The sequence below is a fragment of the Salmo salar genome, chromosome 11 (genome assembly GCF_965601325.2).
Source record: "Salmo salar chromosome 11, fSalSal1, whole genome shotgun sequence".
In the NCBI taxonomy this organism is placed as follows: Eukaryota; Metazoa; Chordata; class Actinopteri; order Salmoniformes; family Salmonidae; genus Salmo; species Salmo salar.
Window position 1 is genome coordinate 62,842,129 of NC_138301.1, and position 20,297 is coordinate 62,862,425.

Consider the following 20,297-nt stretch of genomic DNA (forward strand, 5'->3'; position numbering starts at 1 on the left):
AGTATTACCCTCTGGTGTTATCTCTAGTAGCTACAGTAAGGACCAGTATTACCCTCTGGTATTATCTCTAGTTGCTACAGTAAGGATCAGTATTACCCTCTGGTATTATCTCTAGTAGCTACAGTAAGGATCAGTATTACCCTCTGGTATTATCTCTAGTAGCTACAGTAAGGATCAGTATTACCCTCTGGTATTATCTCTAGTAGCTACAGTAAGGATCAGTATTACCCTCTGGTGTTATCTCTCGTAGCTACAGTACGGATCAGTATTACCCTCTGGTGTTATCTCTATCAGCTACTGTAAGGATCAGTATTATCTCTAGTAGCTACAGTAAAGATCAGTATTACCCTCTGGTATTATCTCTAGTAGCTACAGTAAGGATCAGTATTACCCTCTGGTATTATCTCTAGTAGCTACAGTAAGGATCAGTATTACCCTCTGGTGTTATCTCTAGTAGCTACAGTAAGGATCATTATTACCCTCTGGTGTTATCTCTAGTAGCTACAGTAAGGATCAGTATTACCCTCTGGTATTATCTCTACTTGCTACAGTAAGGATCAGTATTACATTCTGGTATTATCTCTAGTAGCTACAGTAAGGATCAGTATTACCCTCCAGTATTATCTCTAGTAGCTACAGTAAGGATCAGTATTATCTCTAGTAGCTACATTAAGGATCAGTATTATCTCTAGTAGCTACAGTAAGGATCAGTATTACCCTCTGGTATTATCTCTAGTAGCTACAGTAAGGATCAGTATTATCTCTATTAGCTACAGTAAGGATCAGTATTACCCTCTGGTATTATCTCTAGTAGCTACGTTAAGGATCAGTATTACCCTCCGGTATTATCTCTAGTAGCTACAGTAAGGATCAGTATTATCTCTAGTAGCTACAGTAAGGATCAGTATTATCTCTAGTAGCTACAGTAAGGATCAGTATTACCCCCTGGAATTAGCTCTAGTAGCTACAGTAAGGTTCAGGATTATCTCTAGTAGCTACAGTAAGGATCAGTATTACCCTCTGGTATTATCTCTAGTAGCTACAGTAAGGATCAGTATTACCCTCTGTTATTATCTCTAGTAGCAACAGTAAGGATCAGTATTACCATCTGGTATTATCTCTAGTAGCTACTGTACGGATCAGTATTATCTCTAGTAGCTACAGTAAGGATCAGTATTACCCTCTGGTATTATCTCTAGTAGCTACAGTAAGGATCAGTATTACCCTCTGGTATATCTCTATTAGCTACAGTAAGGATCAGTATTACCCTCTGGTATTATCTCTAGTAGCTACAGTAAGGATCAGTATTACCCTCTGGTATTATCTCTAGTAGCTACAGTAAGGATCAGTATTACCCTCTGGTGTTATCTCTAGTAGCTACAGTAAGGATCAGTATTACCCTCTGGTATTATCTCTAGTAGCTACAGTAAGGATCAGTATTATCTCTAGTAGCTACAGTAAGGATCAGTATTATCTCTAGTAGCTACAGTAAGGATCAGTATTACCCTCTGGTATTATCTCTAGTAGCTACAGTAAGGATCAGTATTACCCTCTGGTTTTATCTCTAGTAGCTACTGTAAGGATCAGTATTATCTCTAGTAGCTACAGTAAGGATCAGTATTACCCTCTGGTATTATCTCTATCAGCTACTGTAAGGATCAGTATTATCTCTAGTAGCTACAGTAAAGATCAGTATTACCCTCTGGTATTATCTCTAGTAGCTACAGTAAGGATCAGTATTACCCTCTGGTATTATCTCTAGTAGCTACAGTAAGGATCAGTATTACCCTCTGGTGTTATCTCTCGTAGCTACAGTACGGATCAGTATTACCCTCTGGTGTTATCTCTAGTAGCTACAGTAAGGATCAGTATTACCCTCTGGTGTTATCTCTAGTAGCTACAGTAAGGACCAGTATTACCCTCTGGTATTATCTCTAGTTGCTACAGTAAGGATCAGTATTACCCTCTGGTATTATCTCTAGTAGCTACAGTAAGGATCAGTATTACCCTCTGGTATTATCTCTAGTAGCTACAGTAAGGATCAGTATTACCCTCTGGTATTATCTCTAGTAGCTACAGTAAGGATCAGTATTACCCTCTGGTATTATCTCTAGTAGCTACTGTAAGGATCAGTATTATCTCTAGTAGCTACAGTAAGGATCAGTATTACCCTCTGGTATTATCTCTATCAGCTACTGTAAGGATCAGTATTATCTCTAGTAGCTACAGTAAAGATCAGTATTACCCTCTGGTATTATCTCTAGTAGCTACAGTAAGGATCAGTATTACCCTCTGGTATTATCTCTAGTAGCTACAGTAAGGATCAGTATTACCCTCTGGTGTTATCTCTAGTAGCTACAGTAAGGATCAGTATTACCCTCTGGTGTTATCTCTAGTAGCTACAGTAAGGATCAGTATTACCCTCTGGTGTTATCTCTAGTAGCTACAGTAAGGACCAGTATTACCCTCTGGTATTATCTCTAGTTGCTACAGTAAGGATCAGTATTACCCTCTGGTATTATCTCTAGTAGCTACAGTAAGGATCAGTATTACCCTCTGGTATTATCTCTAGTAGCTACAGTAAGGATCAGTATTACCCTCTGGTATGATCTCTAGTAGCTACAGTAAGGATCAGTATTATCTCTAGTAGCTACAGTAAGGATCAGTATTATCTCTAGTAGCTACAGTAAGGATCAGTATTACCCCCTGGAATTAGCTCTAGTAGCTACAGTAAGGTTCAGTATTATCTCTAGTAGCTACAGTAAGGATCAGTATTACCCTCTGGTATTATCTCTAGTAGCTACAGTAAGGATCAGTATTACCCTCTGTTATTATCTCTAGTAGCAACAGTAAGGATCAGTATTACCATCTGGTATTATCTCTAGTAGCTACTGTACGGATCAGTATTATCTCTAGTAGCTACAGTAAGGATCAGTATTACCCTCTGGTATATCTCTAGTAGCTACAGTAAGGATCAGTATTACCCTCTGGTATTATCTCTAGTAGCTACAGTAAGGATCAGTATTACCCTCTGGTATTATCTCTAGTAGCTACAGTAAGGATCAGTATTACCCTCTGGTGTTATCTCTAGTAGCTACAGTAAGGATCAGTATTACCCTCTGGTATTATCTCTAGTAGCTACAGTAAGGATCAGTATTATCTCTAGTAGCTACAGTAAGGATCAGTATTATCTCTAGTAGCTACAGTAAGGATCAGTATTACCCTCTGGTATTATCTCTAGTAGCTACAGTAAGGATCAGTATTACCCTCTGGTATTATCTCTAGTAGCTACTGTAAGGATCAGTATTATCTCTAGTAGCTACAGTAAGGATCAGTATTACCCTCTGGTATTATCTCTATCAGCTACTGTAAGGATCAGTATTATCTCTAGTAGCTACAGTAAGGATCAGTATTACCCTCTGGTGTTATCTCTCGTAGCTACAGTACGGATCAGTATTACCCTCTGGTGTTATCTCTAGTAGCTACAGTAAGGATCAGTATTACCCTCTGGTGTTATCTCTAGTAGCTACAGTAAGGACCAGTATTACCCTCTGGTATTATCTCTAGTTGCTACAGTAAGGATCAGTATTACCCTCTGGTATTATCTCTAGTAGCTACAGTAAGGATCAGTATTACCCTCTGGTATTATCTCTAGTAGCTACAGTAAGGATCAGTAGTACCCTCTGGTATTATCTCTAGTAGCTACAGTAAGGATCAGTATTACCCTCTGGTATTATCTCTAGTAGCTACTGTAAGGATCAGTATTATCTCTAGTAGCTACAGTAAGGATCAGTATTACCCTCTGGTATTATCTCTATCAGCTACTGTAAGGATCAGTATTATCTCTAGTAGCTACAGTAAAGATCAGTATTACCCTCTGGTATTATCTCTAGTAGCTACAGTAAGGATCAGTATTACCCTCTGGTATTATCTCTAGTAGCTACAGTAAGGATCAGTATTACCCTCTGGTGTTATCTCTAGTAGCTACAGTAAGGATCAGTATTACCCTCTGGTGTTATCTCTAGTAGCTACAGTAAGGATCAGTATTACCCTCTGGTGTTATCTCTAGTAGCTACAGTAAGGACCAGTATTACCCTCTGGTATTATCTCTAGTTGCTACAGTAAGGATCAGTATTACCCTCTGGTATTATCTCTAGTAGCTACAGTAAGGATCAGTATTACCCTCTGGTATTATCTCTAGTAGCTACAGTAAGGATCAGTATTACCCTCTGGTATGATCTCTAGTAGCTACAGTAAGGATCAGTATTATCTCTAGTAGCTACAGTAAGGATCAGTATTACCCTCTGGTATTATCTCTAGTAGCTACACTAAGGATCAGTATTACCCTCTGGTGTTATCTCTAGTAGCTACAGTAAGGATCAGTATTACCCTCTGGCGTTATCTCTAGTAGCTACAGTAAGGGTCAGTATTACCCTCTGGTATTATCTCTAGTAGCTACAGTAAGGATCAGTATTACCCTCTGGTATTATCTCTAGTAGCTACAGTAAGCACCAGTATTACCCTCTGGTATTATCTCTAGTAGCTACAGTAAGGATCAGTATTACCCTCTGGTGTTATCTCTAGTAGCTACAGTAAGGATCAGTATTAGCCTCTGGTGTTATCTCTAGTAGCTACAGTAAGGATCAGTATTACCCTCTGGTATTATCTCTAGTAGCTACTGTAAGGATCAGTATTATCTCTAGTAGCTACAGTAAGGATAAGTATTACCCTCTGGTATTATCTCTATCAGCTACTGTAAGGATCAGTATTATCTCTAGTAGCTACAGTAAAGATCAGTATTACCCTCTGGTATTATCTCTAGTAGCTACAGTAAGGATCAGTATTACCCTCTGGTATTATCTCTAGTAGCTACAGTAAGGATCAGTATTACCCTCTGGTGTTATCTCTAGTAGCTACAGTACGGATCAGTATTACCCTCTGGTGTTATCTCTAGTAGCTACAGTAAGGATCAGTATTACCCTCTGGTGTTATCTCTAGTAGCTACAGTAAGGACCAGTATTACCCTCTGGTATTATCTCTAGTTGCTCCAGTAAGGATCAGTATTACCCTCTGGTATTATCTCTAGTAGCTACAGTAAGGATCAGTATTACCCTCTGGTATTATCTCTAGTAGCTACAGTAAGGATCAGTATTACCCTCTGGTATTATCTCTAGTAGCTACAGTAAAGATCAGTATTACCCTCTGGTATTATCTCTAGTAGCTACTGTAAGGATCAGTATTATCTCTAGTAGCTACATTAAGGATCAGTATTACCCTCTGGTATTATCTCTATCAGCTACTGTAAGGATCAGTATTATCTCTAGTAGCTACAGTAAAGATCAGTATTACCCTCTGGTATTATCTCTAGTAGCTACAGTAAGGATCAGTATTACCCTCTGGTATTATCTCTAGTAGCTACAGTAAGGATCAGTATTACCCTCTGGTGTTATCTCTAGTAGCTACAGTAAGGATCAGTATTACCCTCTGGTGTTATCTCTAGTAGATACAGTAAGGATCATTATTACCCTCTGGTGTTATCTCTAGTAGCTACAGTAAGGACCAGTATTACCCTCTGGTATTATCTCTAGTAGCTACACTAAGGATCAGTATTACCCTCTGGTGTTATCTCTAGTAGCTACAGTAAGGATCAGTATTACCCTCTGGCGTTATCTCTAGTAGCTACAGTAAGGGTCAGTATTACCCTCTGGTATTATCTCTAGTAGCTACAGTAAGGATCAGTATTACCCTCTGGTATTATCTCTAGTAGCTACAGTAAGCACCAGTATTACCCTCTGGTATTATCTCTAGTAGCTACAGTAAGGATCAGTATTACCCTCTGGTGTTATCTCTAGTAGCTACAGTAAGGATCAGTATTAGCCTCTGGTATTATCTCTAGTAGCTACAGTAAGGATCAGTATTACCCTCTGGTATTATCTCTAGTATCTACAGTAAGGATCAGTATTACCCTCTGGTATTATCTCTAGTAGCTACAGTAAGGATCAGTATTACCCTCTGGTGTTATCTCGAGTAGCTACAGTAAGGATCAGTATTACCCTCTGGTATTATCTCTAGTAGCTACAGTAAGGATCAGTATTACCCTCTGGTATTATCTCTAGTAGCTACTGTAAGGATCAGTATTACCCTCTGGTGTTATCTCTAGTAGCTACAGTAAGGATCAGTATTATCTCTAGTAGCTACAGTAAGGATCAGTATTATCTCTAGTAGCTACAGTAAGGATCAGTATTACCCTCTGGTATTATCTCTAGTAGCTACAGTAAGGATCAGTATTACCCTCTGGTATTATCTCTAGTAGCTACTGTAAGGATCAGTATTATCTCTAGTAGCTACAGTAAGGATCAGTATTACCCTCTGGTGTTATCTCTAGTAGCTACAGTAAGGATCAGTATTACCCTCTGGTATTATCTCTAGTAGCTACAGTAAGGATCAGTATTATCTCTAGTAGCTACAGTAAGGATCAGTATTATCTCTAGTAGCTACAGTAAGGATCAGTATTACCCTCTGGTATTATCTCTAGTAGCTACAGTAAGGATCAGTATTACCCTCTGGTATTATCTCTAGTAGCTACAGTAAGGATCAGTATTACACTCTGGTATTATCTCTAGTAGCTACAGTAAGGATCAGTATTACCCTCTGGTATTATCTCTAGTAGCTACAGTAAGGATCAGTATTACCCTCTGGTATTATCTCTAGTAGCTACAGTAAGGATCAGTATTACCCTCTGGTATTATCTCTACTTGCTACAGTAAGGATCAGTATTACATTCTGGTATTATCTTAAGTAGCTACAGTAAGGATCAGTATTACCCTCCAGTATTATCTCTAGTAGCTACAGTAAGGATCAGTATTATCTCTAGTAGCTACAGTAAGGATCAGTATTATCTCTAGTAGCTACAGTAAGGATCAGTATTACCCCCTGGAATTAGCTCTAGTAGCTACAGTAAGGTTCAGTATTATCTCTAGTAGCTACAGTAAGGATCAGTATTACCCTCTGGTATTATCTCTAGTAGCTACAGTAAGGATCAGTATTACCCTCTGGTATTATCTCTAGTAGCAACAGTAAGGATCAGTATTACCATCTGGTATTATCTCTAGTAGCTACAGTACGGATCAGTATTATCTCTAGTAGCTACAGTAAGGATCAGTATTACCCTCTGGTATTATCTCTAGTAGCTACAGTAAGGATCAGTATTACCCTCTGGTATTATCTCTAGTAGCTACAGTAAGGATCAGTATTACCCTCTGGTATTATCTCTAGTAGCTACAGTAAGGATCAGTATTACCCTCTGGTATTATCTCTAGTAGCTACAGTAAGGATCAGTATTACCCTCTGGTATTATCTCTAGTAGCTACAGTAAGGATCAGTATTATCTCTAGTAGCTACAGTAAGGATCAGTATTATCTCTAGTAGCTACAGTAAGGACCAGTATTACCCTCTGGTATTATCTCTAGTAGCTACAGTAAGGATCAGTATTACCCTCTGGTATTATCTCTAGTAGCTACTGTAAGGATCAGTATTATCTCTAGTAGCTACAGTAAGGATCAGTATTACCCTCTGGTATTATCTCTATCAGCTACTGTAAGGATCAGTATTATCTCTAGTAGCTACAGTAAAGATCAGTATTACCCTCTGGTATTATCTCTAGTAGCTACAGTAAGGATCAGTATTACCCTCTGGTATTATCTCTAGTAGCTACAGTAAGGATCAGTATTACCCTCTGGTGTTATCTCTAGTAGCTACAGTACGGATCAGTATTACCCTCTGGTGTTATCTCGAGTAGCTACAGTAAGGATCAGTATTACCCTCTGGTGTTATCTCTAGTAGCTACAGTAAGGACCAGTATTACCCTCTGGTATTATCTCTAGTTGCTACAGTAAGGATCAGTATTACCCTCTGGTATTATCTCTAGTAGCTACAGTAAGGATCAGTATTACCCTCTGGTATTATCTCTAGTAGCTACAGTAAGGATCAGTATTACCCTCTGGTATTATCTCTAGTAGCTACAGTAAGGATCAGTATTACCCTCTGGTATTATCTCTAGTAGCTACTGTACGGATCAGTATTATCTCTAGTAGCTACAGTAAGGATCAGTATTACCCTCTGGTATTATCTCTATCAGCTACTGTAAGGATCAGTATTATCTCTAGTAGCTACAGTAAAGATCAGTATTACCCTCTGGTATTATCTCTAGTAGCTACAGTAAGGATCAGTATTACCCTCTGGTATTATCTCTAGTAGCTACAGTAAGGATCAGTATTACCCTCTGGTGTTATCTCTAGTAGCTACAGTAAGGATCAGTATTACCCTCTGGTGTTATCTCTAGTAGCTACAGTAAGGATCAGTATTACCCTCTGGTGTTATCTCTAGTAGCTACAGTAAGGACCAGTATTACCCTCTGGTATTATCTCTAGTTGCTACAGTAAGGATCAGTATTACCCTCTGGTATTATCTCTAGTAGCTACAGTAAGGATCAGTATTACCCTCTGGTATTATCTCTAGTAGCTACAGTAAGGATCAGTATTACCCTCTGGTATGATCTCTAGTAGCTACAGTAAGGATCAGTATTATCTCTAGTAGCTACAGTAAGGATCAGTATTACCCTCTGGTATTATCTCTAGTAGCTACACTAAGGATCAGTATTACCCTCTGGTGTTATCTCTAGTAGCTACAGTAAGGATCAGTATTACCCTCTGGCGTTATCTCTAGTAGCTACAGTAAGGGTCAGTATTACCCTCTGGTATTATCTCTAGTAGCTACAGTAAGGATCAGTATTACCCTCTGGTATTATCTCTAGTAGCTACAGTAAGCACCAGTATTACCCTCTGGTATTATCTCTAGTAGCTACTGTACGGATCAGTATTACCCTCTGGTATTATCTCTAGTAGCTACAGTAAGGATCAGTATTACCCTCTGGTATTATCTCTAGTAGCTACAGTAAGGATCAGTATTACCCTCTGGTATTATCTCTAGTAGCTACAGTAAGGATCAGTATTACCCTCTGGTATGATCTCTAGTAGCTACAGTAAGGATCAGTATTATCTCTAGTAGCTACAGTAAGGATCAGTATTACCCTCTGGTATTATCTCTAGTAGCTACACTAAGGATCAGTATTACCCTCTGGTGTTATCTCTAGTAGCTACAGTAAGGATCAGTATTACCCTCTGGCGTTATCTCTAGTAGCTACAGTAAGGGTCAGTATTACCCTCTGGTATTATCTCTAGTAGCTACAGTAAGGATCAGTATTACCCTCTGGTATTATCTCTAGTAGCTACAGTAAGGATCAGTATTACCCTCTGGTGTTATCTCTAGTAGCTACAGTAAGGATCAGTATTAGCCTCTGGTGTTATCTCTAGTAGCTACAGTAAGGATCAGTATTACCCTCTGGTATTATCTCTAGTAGCTACTGTAAGGATCAGTATTATCTCTAGTAGCTACAGTAAGGATAAGTATTACCCTCTGGTATTATCTCTATCAGCTACTGTAAGGATCAGTATTATCTCTAGTAGCTACAGTAAAGATCAGTATTACCCTCTGGTATTATCTCTAGTAGCTACAGTAAGGATCAGTATTACCCTCTGGTATTATCTCTAGTAGCTACAGTAAGGATCAGTATTACCCTCTGGTGTTATCTCTAGTAGCTACAGTACGGATCAGTATTACCCTCTGGTGTTATCTCTAGTAGCTACAGTAAGGATCAGTATTACCCTCTGGTGTTATCTCTAGTAGCTACAGTAAGGACCAGTATTACCCTCTGGTATTATCTCTAGTTGCTCCAGTAAGGATCAGTATTACCCTCTGGTATTATCTCTAGTAGCTACAGTAAGGATCAGTATTACCCTCTGGTATTATCTCTAGTAGCTACAGTAAGGATCAGTATTACCCTCTGGTATTATCTCTAGTAGCTACAGTAAAGATCAGTATTACCCTCTGGTATTATCTCTAGTAGCTACTGTAAGGATCAGTATTATCTCTAGTAGCTACATTAAGGATCAGTATTACCCTCTGGTATTATCTCTATCAGCTACTGTAAGGATCAGTATTATCTCTAGTAGCTACAGTAAAGATCAGTATTACCCTCTGGTATTATCTCTAGTAGCTACAGTAAGGATCAGTATTACCCTCTGGTATTATCTCTAGTAGCTACAGTAAGGATCAGTATTACCCTCTGGTGTTATCTCTAGTAGCTACAGTAAGGATCAGTATTACCCTCTGGTGTTATCTCTAGTAGATACAGTAAGGATCATTATTACCCTCTGGTGTTATCTCTAGTAGCTACAGTAAGGACCAGTATTACCCTCTGGTATTATCTCTAGTAGCTACACTAAGGATCAGTATTACCCTCTGGTGTTATCTCTAGTAGCTACAGTAAGGATCAGTATTACCCTCTGGCGTTATCTCTAGTAGCTACAGTAAGGGTCAGTATTACCCTCTGGTATTATCTCTAGTAGCTACAGTAAGGATCAGTATTACCCTCTGGTATTATCTCTAGTAGCTACAGTAAGCACCAGTATTACCCTCTGGTATTATCTCTAGTAGCTACAGTAAGGATCAGTATTACCCTCTGGTGTTATCTCTAGTAGCTACAGTAAGGATCAGTATTAGCCTCTGGTATTATCTCTAGTAGCTACAGTAAGGATCAGTATTACCCTCTGGTATTATCTCTAGTATCTACAGTAAGGATCAGTATTACCCTCTGGTATTATCTCTAGTAGCTACAGTAAGGATCAGTATTACCCTCTGGTGTTATCTCGAGTAGCTACAGTAAGGATCAGTATTACCCTCTGGTATTATCTCTAGTAGCTACAGTAAGGATCAGTATTACCCTCTGGTATTATCTCTAGTAGCTACTGTAAGGATCAGTATTACCCTCTGGTGTTATCTCTAGTAGCTACAGTAAGGATCAGTATTATCTCTAGTAGCTACAGTAAGGATCAGTATTATCTCTAGTAGCTACAGTAAGGATCAGTATTACCCTCTGGTATTATCTCTAGTAGCTACAGTAAGGATCAGTATTACCCTCTGGTATTATCTCTAGTAGCTACTGTAAGGATCAGTATTATCTCTAGTAGCTACAGTAAGGATCAGTATTACCCTCTGGTGTTATCTCTAGTAGCTACAGTAAGGATCAGTATTACCCTCTGGTATTATCTCTAGTAGCTACAGTAAGGATCAGTATTATCTCTAGTAGCTACAGTAAGGATCAGTATTATCTCTAGTAGCTACAGTAAGGATCAGTATTACCCTCTGGTATTATCTCTAGTAGCTACAGTAAGGATCAGTATTACCCTCTGGTATTATCTCTAGTAGCTACAGTAAGGATCAGTATTACACTCTGGTATTATCTCTAGTAGCTACAGTAAGGATCAGTATTACCCTCTGGTATTATCTCTAGTAGCTACAGTAAGGATCAGTATTACCCTCTGGTATTATCTCTAGTAGCTACAGTAAGGATCAGTATTACCCTCTGGTATTATCTCTACTTGCTACAGTAAGGATCAGTATTACATTCTGGTATTATCTTAAGTAGCTACAGTAAGGATCAGTATTACCCTCCAGTATTATCTCTAGTAGCTACAGTAAGGATCAGTATTATCTCTAGTAGCTACAGTAAGGATCAGTATTATCTCTAGTAGCTACAGTAAGGATCAGTATTACCCCCTGGAATTAGCTCTAGTAGCTACAGTAAGGTTCAGTATTATCTCTAGTAGCTACAGTAAGGATCAGTATTACCCTCTGGTATTATCTCTAGTAGCTACAGTAAGGATCAGTATTACCCTCTGGTATTATCTCTAGTAGCAACAGTAAGGATCAGTATTACCATCTGGTATTATCTCTAGTAGCTACAGTACGGATCAGTATTATCTCTAGTAGCTACAGTAAGGATCAGTATTACCCTCTGGTATTATCTCTAGTAGCTACAGTAAGGATCAGTATTACCCTCTGGTATTATCTCTAGTAGCTACAGTAAGGATCAGTATTACCCTCTGGTATTATCTCTAGTAGCTACAGTAAGGATCAGTATTACCCTCTGGTATTATCTCTAGTAGCTACAGTAAGGATCAGTATTACCCTCTGGTATTATCTCTAGTAGCTACAGTAAGGATCAGTATTATCTCTAGTAGCTACAGTAAGGATCAGTATTATCTCTAGTAGCTACAGTAAGGACCAGTATTACCCTCTGGTATTATCTCTAGTAGCTACAGTAAGGATCAGTATTACCCTCTGGTATTATCTCTAGTAGCTACTGTAAGGATCAGTATTATCTCTAGTAGCTACAGTAAGGATCAGTATTACCCTCTGGTATTATCTCTATCAGCTACTGTAAGGATCAGTATTATCTCTAGTAGCTACAGTAAAGATCAGTATTACCCTCTGGTATTATCTCTAGTAGCTACAGTAAGGATCAGTATTACCCTCTGGTATTATCTCTAGTAGCTACAGTAAGGATCAGTATTACCCTCTGGTGTTATCTCTAGTAGCTACAGTACGGATCAGTATTACCCTCTGGTGTTATCTCGAGTAGCTACAGTAAGGATCAGTATTACCCTCTGGTGTTATCTCTAGTAGCTACAGTAAGGACCAGTATTACCCTCTGGTATTATCTCTAGTTGCTACAGTAAGGATCAGTATTACCCTCTGGTATTATCTCTAGTAGCTACAGTAAGGATCAGTATTACCCTCTGGTATTATCTCTAGTAGCTACAGTAAGGATCAGTATTACCCTCTGGTATTATCTCTAGTAGCTACAGTAAGGATCAGTATTACCCTCTGGTATTATCTCTAGTAGCTACTGTACGGATCAGTATTATCTCTAGTAGCTACAGTAAGGATCAGTATTACCCTCTGGTATTATCTCTATCAGCTACTGTAAGGATCAGTATTATCTCTAGTAGCTACAGTAAAGATCAGTATTACCCTCTGGTATTATCTCTAGTAGCTACAGTAAGGATCAGTATTACCCTCTGGTATTATCTCTAGTAGCTACAGTAAGGATCAGTATTACCCTCTGGTGTTATCTCTAGTAGCTACAGTAAGGATCAGTATTACCCTCTGGTGTTATCTCTAGTAGCTACAGTAAGGATCAGTATTACCCTCTGGTGTTATCTCTAGTAGCTACAGTAAGGACCAGTATTACCCTCTGGTATTATCTCTAGTTGCTACAGTAAGGATCAGTATTACCCTCTGGTATTATCTCTAGTAGCTACAGTAAGGATCAGTATTACCCTCTGGTATTATCTCTAGTAGCTACAGTAAGGATCAGTATTACCCTCTGGTATGATCTCTAGTAGCTACAGTAAGGATCAGTATTATCTCTAGTAGCTACAGTAAGGATCAGTATTACCCTCTGGTATTATCTCTAGTAGCTACACTAAGGATCAGTATTACCCTCTGGTGTTATCTCTAGTAGCTACAGTAAGGATCAGTATTACCCTCTGGCGTTATCTCTAGTAGCTACAGTAAGGGTCAGTATTACCCTCTGGTATTATCTCTAGTAGCTACAGTAAGGATCAGTATTACCCTCTGGTATTATCTCTAGTAGCTACAGTAAGCACCAGTATTACCCTCTGGTATTATCTCTAGTAGCTACTGTACGGATCAGTATTACCCTCTGGTATTATCTCTAGTAGCTACAGTAAGGATCAGTATTACCCTCTGGTATTATCTCTAGTAGCTACAGTAAGGATCAGTATTACCCTCTGGTATTATCTCTAGTAGCTACAGTAAGGATCAGTATTACCCTCTGGTATGATCTCTAGTAGCTACAGTAAGGATCAGTATTATCTCTAGTAGCTACAGTAAGGATCAGTATTACCCTCTGGTATTATCTCTAGTAGCTACACTAAGGATCAGTATTACCCTCTGGTGTTATCTCTAGTAGCTACAGTAAGGATCAGTATTACCCTCTGGCGTTATCTCTAGTAGCTACAGTAAGGGTCAGTATTACCCTCTGGTATTATCTCTAGTAGCTACAGTAAGGATCAGTATTACCCTCTGGTATTATCTCTAGTAGCTACAGTAAGCACCAGTATTACCCTCTGGTATTATCTCTAGTAGCTACTGTACGGATCAGTATTACCCTCTGGTATTATCTCTAGTAGCTACAGTAAGGATCAGTATTACCCTCTGGTATTATCTCTAGTAGCTACAGTAAGGATCAGTATTACCCTCTGGTATTATCTCTAGTAGCTACAGTAAGGATCAGTATTACCCTCTGGTATTATCTCTAGTAGCTACTGTACGGATCAGTATTATCTCTAGTAGCTACAGTAAGGATCAGTATTACCCTCTGGTATTATCTCTATCAGCTACTGTAAGGATCAGTATTATCTCTAGTAGCTACAGTAAAGATCAGTATTACCCTCTGGTATTATCTCTAGTAGCTACAGTAAGGATCAGTATTACCCTCTGGTATTATCTCTAGTAGCTACAGTAAGGATCAGTATTACCCTCTGGTGTTATCTCTAGTAGCTACAGTAAGGATCAGTATTACCCTCTGGTGTTATCTCTAGTAGCTACAGTAAGGATCAGTATTACCCTCTGGTGTTATCTCTAGTAGCTACAGTAAGGACCAGTATTACCCTCTGGTATTATCTCTAGTTGCTACAGTAAGGATCAGTATTACCCTCTGGTATTATCTCTAGTAGCTACAGTAAGGATCAGTATTACCCTCTGGTATTATCTCTAGTAGCTACAGTAAGGATCAGTATTACCCTCTGGTATGATCTCTAGTAGTTACAGTAAGGATCAGTATTATCTCTAGTAGCTACAGTAAGGATCAGTATTACCCTCTGGTATTATCTCTAGTAGCTACACTAAGGATCAGTATTACCCTCTGGTATTATCTCTAGTAGCTACAGTAAGGATCAGTATTATCTCTAGTAGCTACAGTAAGGATCAGTATTATCTCTAGTAGCTACAGTAAGGATCAGTATTACCCTCTGGTATTATCTCTGGTAGCTACAGTAAGGATCATTATTACCCTCTGGTATTATCTCTGGTAGCTACAGTAAGGATCAGTATTACCCTCTGGTATTATCTCTAGTTGCTACAGTAAGGATCATTATTACCCTCTGGTATTATCTCTAGTAGCTACAGTAAGGATCAGTGTTACCCTCCGGTATTATCTCTAGTAGCTACAGTAAGGATCAGTATTACCCTCTGGTATTATCTCTAGTAGCAACAGTAAGGATCAGTATTACCCTCTGGTAGTATCTCTAGTAGCTACAGCAAGGATCAGTATTACCCTCTGGTGTTATCTCTAGTAGCTACAGTAAGGATCAGTATTAGCCTCTGGTGTTATCTCTAGTAGCTACAGTAAGGATCAGAATTACCCTCTGGTATTATCTCTAGTAGCTACAGTAAGGATCAGTATTATCTCTAGTAGCTACAGTAAGGATCAGTATTATCTCTAGTAGCTACAGTACGGATCAGTATTACCCTCTGGTATTATCTCTGGTAGCTACAGTAAGGATCATTATTACCCTCTGGTATTATCTCTGGTAGCTACAGTAAGGATCAGTATTACCCTCTGGTATTATCTCTAGCTACTGTAAGGATCAGTATTATCTCTAGTAACTACAGTAAGGATCAGTATTACCCTCTGGTATTATCTCTAGTAGCTACAGTAAGCACCAGTATTACCCTCTGGTATTATCTCTAGTAGCTACAGTAAGGATCAGTATTACCCTCTGATGTTATCTCTAGTAGCTACAGTAAGGATCAGTATTAGCCTCTGGTGTTATCTCTAGTAGCTACAGTAAGGATAAGTATTACCCTTTGGTATTATCTCTAGTAGCTACAGTAAGGATCAGTATTAACTCTAGTAGCTACAGTAATAGATCAGTATTACCCTCTGGTATTATCTCTGGTAGCTACAGTAAGGATCATTATTACCCTCTGGTATTATCTCTGGTAACTACAGTAAGGATCAGTATTACCCTCTGGTATTATCTCTAGCTACTGTAAGGATCAGTATTATCTCTAGTAACTACAGTAAGGATCAGTATTACCCTCTGGTATTATCTCTAGTAGCTACAGTAAGGATCAGTATTACCCTCTGGTATTATGTCTAGTAGCTACAGTAAGGATCAGTATTACCCTCTGGTTTTATCTCTAGTAGCTACAGTAAGGATCAGTATTACCCTCTGGTATTATCTCTAGTAGCTACAGTAAGGATCAGTATTACCCTCTGGTATTATCTCTAGTAGCTACAGTAAGGATCAGTATTACCCTCTGGTACTATCTCTAGTAGCTACAGTAAGGACCAGTATTAGCCTCTGGTATTATCTCTAGTTGCTACAGTAAGGATCATTATTACCCTCTGGTATTATCTCTAGTAGCTACAGTAAGGATCAGTGTTACCCTCCGGTATTATCTCTAGTAGCTACAGTAAGGATCAGTATTACCCTCTGGTATTATCTCTAGTAGCAACAGTAAGGATCAGTATTACCCTCTGGTATTATGTCTAGTAGCTACAGTAAGGATCAGTATTACCCTCTGGTATTATGTCTAGTAGCTACAGTAAGGATCAGTATTACCCTCTGGTTTTATCTCTAGTAGCTACAGTAAGGATCAGTATTACCCTCTGGTATTATCTCTAGTAGCTACAGTAAGGATCAGTATTACCCTCTGGTATTATCTCTAGTAGCTACAGTAAGGATCAGTATTACCCTCTGGTATTATCTCTAGTAGCTACAGTAAGGATCAGTATTACCCTCTGGTATTATCTCTAGTAGCTACAGTAAGCACCAGTATTACCCTCTGGTATTATCTCTAGTAGCTACAGTAAGGATCAGTATTACCCTCTGGTGTTATCTCTAGTAGCTACAGTAAGGATCAGTATTAGCCTCTGGTGTTATCTCTAGTAGCTACAGTAAGGATCAGTATTACCCTCTGGTATTATCTCTAGTAGCTACAGTAAGGATCAGTATTATCTCTAGTAGCTACAGTAAGGATCAGTATTATCTCTAGTAGCTACAGTAAGGATCAGTATTACCCTCTGGTATTATCTCTGGTAGCTACAGTAAGGATCATTATTACCCTCTGGTATTATCTCTGGTAGCTACAGTAAGGATCAGTATTACCCTCTGGTATTATCTCTACCTACTGTAAGGATCAGTATTATCTCTAGTAACTACAGTAAGGATCAGTATTACCCTCTGGTATTATCTCTAGTTGCTACAGTAAGGATCATTATTACCCTCTGGTATTATCTCTAGTAGCTACAGTAAGGATCAGTGTTACCCTCCGGTATTATCTCTAGTAGCTACAGTAAGGATCAGTATTACCCTCTGGTATTATCTCTAGTAGCAACAGTAAGGATCAGTATTACCCTCTGGTAGTATCTCTAGTAGCTACAGTAAGGATCAGTATTACCCTCTGGTATTATCTCTAGTAGCTACAGTAAGGATCAGTATTACCCTCTGGTATTATCTCTAGCTACTGTAAGGATCAGTATAATCTCTAGTAACTACAGTAAGGATCAGTATTACCCTCTGGTATTATCTCTAGTAGCTACAGTAAGGATCAGTATTACCCTCTGGTATTATCTCTAGTAGCTACAGTAAGGATAAGTATTACACTCTGGTATTATCTCTAGTAGCTACAGTAAGGATCAATATTACCATCCGGTATTATCTCTAGTAGCTACAGTAAGGATCAGTATTACCCTCTGGTAGTATCTCTAGTAGCTACAGTAAGGATCAGTATTATAGCTACAGTAAGGATCAGTATTACCCTCTGGTATTATCTCTAGTAGCTACAGTAAGGATCAGTATTACCCTCTGGTATTATCTCTAGCTACTGTAAGGGTCAGTATTATCTCTAGTAACTACAGTAAGGATCAGTATTACCCTCTGGTATTATCTCTAGTAGCTACAGTAAGGATCAGTATTACCCTCTGGTATTATCTCTAGTAGCTACAGTAAGGATCAGTATTACCCTCTGGTATTATCTCTAGGAGCTACAGTAAGGATCAGTATTACCCTCTGGTATTATCTCTAGTTGCTACAGTAGGGATCAGTATTACCCTCTGGTATTATCTCTAGTAGCTACAGTAAGGATCAGTATTACCCTCTGGTATTATCTCTAGTAGCTACAGTAAGGATCAGTATTACCCTCTGGTATTATCTCTAGTAGCTACAGTAAGGATCAGTATTACACTCTGGTATTATCTCTAGTAGCTGCAGTAAGGATCAGTATTACCCTCTGGTATTATCTCTAGTAGCTACAGTAGGGATCAGTATTACCCTCTGGTATTATCTCTAGTAGCTACAGTAAGGATCAGTATTACCCTCTGGTATTTTCTCTACTTGCTACAGTAAGGATCAGTATTACCCTCTGGTATTATCTCTAGTAGCTACAGTAAGGATCAGTATTACCCTCCAGTATTATCTCTAGTAGCTACAGTAAGGATCAGTATTATCTCTAGTAGCTACAGTAAGGATCAGTATTATCTCTAGTAGCTACAGTAAGGATCAGTATTACCCTCTGGTATTATCTCTAGTAGCTACAGTAAGGATCAGTATTATCTCTATTAGCTACAGTAAGGTTCAGTATTACCCTCTGGTATTATCTCTAGTAGCTACAGTAAGGATCAGTATTACCCTCTGGTATTATCTCTAGTAGCTACAGTAAGGACCAGTTTTAGCCTCTGGTATTATCTCTAGTTGCTACAGTAAGGATCATTATTACCCTCTGGTATTATCTCTAGTAGCTACAGTAAGGATCAGTGTTACCCTCCGGTATTATCTCTAGTAGCTACAGTAAGGATCAGTATTACCCTCTGGTATTATCTCTAGTAGCAACAGTAAGGATCAGTATTACCCTCTGGTATTATCTCTAGTAGCTACAGTAAGGACCAGTATTAGCCTCTGGTATTATCTCTAGTTGCTACAGTAAGGATCATTATTACCCTCTGGTATTATCTCTAGTAGCTACAGTAAGGATCAGTGTTACCCTCCGGTATTATCTCTAGTAGCTACAGTAAGGATCAGTATTACCCTCTGGTATTATCTCTAGTAGCAACAGTAAGGATCAGTATTACCCTCTGGTAGTATCTCTAGTAGCTACAGTAAGGATCAGTATTACCCTCTGGTATTATCTCTAGTAGCTACAGTAAGGATCAGTATTACCCTCTGGTATTATCTCTAGCTACTGTAAGGATCAGTATTATCTCTAGTAACTACAGTAAGGATCAGTATTACCCTCTGGTATTATCTCTAGTAGCTACAGTAAGGATCAGTATTACCCTCTGGTATTATCTCTAGTAGCTACTGTAAGGATCAGTATTATCTCTAGTAGCTACAGTAAGGATCAGTATTACCCTCTGGTATTATCTCTATCAGCTACTGTAAGGATCAGTATTATCTCTAGTAGCTACAGTAAAGATCAGTATTACCCTCTGGTATTATCTCTAGTAGCTACAGTAAGAATCAGTATTACCCTCTGGTATTATCTCTAGTAGCTACAGTAAGGATCAGTATTACCCTCTGGTGTTATCTCTAGTAGCTACAGTACGGATCAGTATTACCCTCTGGTGTTATCTCTAGTAGCTACAGTAAGGATCAGTATTACCCTCTGGTGTTATCTCTAGTAGCTACAGTAAGGACCAGTATTACCCTCTGGTATTATCTCTAGTTGCTACAGTAAGGATCAGTATTACCCTCTGGTATTATCTCTAGTAGCTACAGTAAGGATCAGTATTAACCTCTGGTATTATCTCTAGTAGCTACAGTAAGGATCAGTATTACCCTCTGGTATTTTCTCTAGTAGCTACTGTAAGGATCAGTATTATCTCTAGTAGCTACAGTAAGGATCAGTATTACCCTCTGGTATTATCTCTAGTAGCTACAGTAAGGATCAGTATTACCCTCTGGTATTATCTCTAGTAGCTACAGTAAGGACCAGTTTTAGCCTCTGGTATTATCTCTAGTTGCTACAGTAAGGATCATTATTACCCTCTGGTATTATCTCTAGTAGCTACAGTAAGGATCAGTGTTACCCTCCGGTATTATCTCTAGTAGCTACAGTAAGGATCAGTATTACCCTCTGGTATTATCTCTAGTAGCAACAGTAAGGATCAGTATTACCCTCTGGTATTATCTCTAGTAGCTACAGTAAGGACCAGTATTAGCCTCTGGTATTATCTCTAGTTGCTACAGTAAGGATCATTATTACCCTCTGGTATTATCTCTAGTAGCTACAGTAAGGATCAGTGTTACCCTCCGGTATTATCTCTAGTAGCTACAGTAAGGATCAGTATTACCCTCTGGTATTAT